Consider the following 3,509-nt stretch of genomic DNA (forward strand, 5'->3'; position numbering starts at 1 on the left):
TCTTGGACTGGAAGAATCAATATTGTGAAAATGACAATACTACCCAAAGCAATCTATGGATTCAATGCAATCCCTATCAAATTACCAATGGCATTTTGTACGGAACTAGAAGAAAAAATCTTAAAATTTGTATGGAGACACAAAAGACCCCAAATAGCCAAAGCAGTCTTGAGGGAAAAAAACGGAACTGGAGGAATCAGACTCTTTGACTTCAGACTATACTACAAAGCTACAGTAATCAAGATAATATGGTACTGGCACAAGAACAGAAACACTGATCAATGGAACAAGATAGAAAACCCAGAGATAAAGCCACACACCTATGGTCAACTAATCTATGACAAAAGAGGCAAGGATATACAATGGGGAAAAGACAGTCTCTTCAATAAGTGATGCTGGGAAAACTGAACAGCTACATGTAAAAGAATCAAATTAGAACACTCCCTAACACCATACACAAAAATAAACTCAAAATGGATTAGAGACCTAAATGTAAGACTGGACACTATAAAACTCTTAGTGGAAAACATAGGAAGAACACTCTTTGACATAAATCACAGCAAGATCTTTTTTGATCCACCTCCTAGAGTAATGGAAATAAAAACAAAAATAAACAAATAGGACCTAATGAAACTTCAAAGCTTTTGCACAGCAAAGGAAACCATAAACAAAACGAAAAGACAACCCTTAGAATGGGAAAAAGTATGGGCAAATGAATCAACGGACAAAGGATTAATCTCCAAAATATATAAACAGCTCATGCAGCTCAGTATTGGCGCAGTGGTTGAGAGTCCGTCTGCCGATGCAGGGGACACGGGTTCGTGCCCTGGTCCAGGAAAATCCCACATGCCGCGGAGCAGCTAGGCCCGTGAGCCATGGCCGCTGAGCCTGCACATCCAGAGCCTGTGCTCTGCAACTGGAGAGACCACAACAGTGAGAGGCCTGTGTACCACAAAAAAAAAAAAAAAAAAAAAAAAAAAAAGAATCCCCAAATGGGCAGTAGACCTAAATAGACATTTCTCCAAAGAAGACATACAGATGGCCAATAAGCACATGAAAAGCTGCTCAACATCACTAATTATTAGAGAAATGCAAACCAAAACTATAATGAGGTGTCACCTCACACCAGTTAGAATGGGCATCATCAGAAAATCTACAAATAGCAAATGCTGGAGAGGGTGTGGAGAAAAGGAAACCCTCTTGCACTGTTGGTGGGAATGTTGATTGATACAGCCACTATGGAGAACAGTATAGAGGTTCGTTAAAAAACTAAACATAGAAGTACCATATGATCCAGCAATCCTACTACTGGGCATACACCCAGAGAAAACCATAATTCAAAAAGACACATGCACCCCAATGTTCATTGCAGCACTATTTACAATAGCCAGGTCATGGAAGCAACCTAAATGCCCATCGACAGATGAATGAATAAAGAAGATGTGGTACATATATACAATGGAATATTACTCAGCCATAAAAAGGAACAAAATTGTGTCATTTGTTGAGACGTGGATGGATCTAGAGACTGTCATACAGAGTGAAGTAAGTCAGAGAGAGAAAAACAAATGTCATAAATTAATACATATATGTGGAACCTAGAAGAATGGTACAGATGAACCGGTTTGCAGGGCAGAAGTTGAGACACAGATGTAGAGAACAAACGTATGGACACCAAGAGGGGAAAATGGCGGGGGAGGTGTGTGGTGAATTGAGCGATTGGGATTGACATGTATGCGCTGTTGTGTATAAAATTGATGACTAACAAGATCCTGCTGTATAAAAAAATTTTAAAAATTACAAGCATTTAACAGTTTATTCAACCATGTAGTTTGTAGCAGAATACAAATGGTCTTAAATTATTGCATTTTTTTTGGAATGATTATTGTATCAAGAAAATCATACTTCACCAAAACCACAGCATACACTTTCAAACACTGTTTTCAAAGAGTTTCTGATTTTCAACTTAGGAGAGAAAAATAGCCTTTCATGACTGCATCTTTTGCATATAAGATGCATGATAGACTATATTAGGCTCTTCACAAGAACTGCAACATATTCATTCCCTTCTTATGTCACCAAAAATAAGCACACAGTGTAAATATGAAACAAACAAAAAAGAATAATAATTGTTGCAGGCAATCTTGTTTCAAATATTTTCATCAGTTGCTTCACAGAGCCCATTAAAAAACTCATACTGACTCATGCAGGATTATTTCCCAGGCTCTAAAACACTGCCAAAAGTTTTATGCCACCAGGAAGCCATAGCAATCCAGTTCCAAGGATAGAATAGAAAATGCTGCATACAAAGCATATACCAGACCACCTCAATCTGGTATTAAAGCTAAGGGACCAAACATCCAGGATCTCTGTGGTCAGGCTACGCTCTTTGTCACCCTGGTCACTCAGGAACCTCTGCAGCTTCTTCCTGGCCATTTTCCTGGGCTGAACTGCTGACTATTCCTTCACCTCCCCTTCCTGCCCAGAGGAAACCCTTGGTAACCTTTAACCTACTTTCTGTCTCTATGAATTTCCCTATTCTAGATATATCATTAACTGGAATTATACAGTATTTGTCCTTTTATGTCCAATTATTTCATTTATAACAATGTTTTCAAGGTTTGTCCGTGTCATAGCATGCATCAGGATTTCATACCTTTTTAGGGCTTAATAATATTTTGTTGTATGTATATATCACAATTTGCTTATCCATTTATCTGTTGATGGACACATTTTTTGTTTGTTTGTTTTTACTTTTTGTCTATTGTGAACAATGCTTCATTGAACATTTTTTTGGATCCCTGTTTTCAACTGGGGGAAGTATAAACCTAGGAGTGGAATGGCTAGGTCATATAGCAACTCTATATTTAGTTTTTTGAGGAACAACCTGTTTTCCCATTTTACCTTTCCATCATTTTACATTTCCACCAATAATATACCAAAATTCCAGTTTCTCCACATCCTCATTAACACTCGTTATTTTCATTTTTAAATTTTATTTTCTTATATCCATCTTAGCACATGTGAAATGATATCTTATTGTGGTTCTGATTTGCATTTCTCTAGTGACTAACGATGTTGAATGTCTTTTCATGTTCTTTTAGGCCATTTGTATGTCTTTGGAGAAATGTCTATGCAAGTCCTGTGCCCATCGTTTGTCTTTTTGTTGAGTTTTAAGAGTTCTTTAAATATATTGAATTTTAAATGTTTATCAGATCTAGGATTTGCAAATATTTTCTCCCATTCTTTAGGCTATCTTTTCAACTCCTTGATAATGTCCTTTAATTCACAAAATGTTTAAATTTTGATAAAGTTCAACTTATTTTTTTGTGGTTGCTGCTGTGCTTTTGGTGTCATATTTAAGAATCCGTTGCCAATCCCAAGGTCATGAAGATTTACCCCTAGGTTTTCTTCTAAGATTTTACAGTTTTTAGCACTTATATTGTTGATCCATTTTTAGTCAATTTTTGTATATGAAATAAAGTAGGTGTTCAATGAAATTCTTTTGC

General features: G+C 36.6%; 1 pseudogene; it reads right to left on the reverse strand.

Annotated features, from left to right (window-relative positions):
- Positions 1 to 1,961: 1,961 nt before the first annotated feature.
- On the reverse strand, positions 1,962 to 2,436 carry LOC113612593 (vesicle transport protein SFT2A pseudogene; annotated as a pseudogene).
- Between the last annotated feature and the right edge of the window lie 1,073 nt (positions 2,437 to 3,509).

Source organism: Aethalodelphis obliquidens, unplaced genomic scaffold (genome assembly GCF_003676395.1).
Source record: "Aethalodelphis obliquidens isolate GAN/ISIS:26980383/991018 unplaced genomic scaffold, ASM367639v1 scaffold79, whole genome shotgun sequence".
In the NCBI taxonomy this organism is placed as follows: domain Eukaryota; kingdom Metazoa; phylum Chordata; class Mammalia; order Artiodactyla; family Delphinidae; genus Aethalodelphis; species Aethalodelphis obliquidens.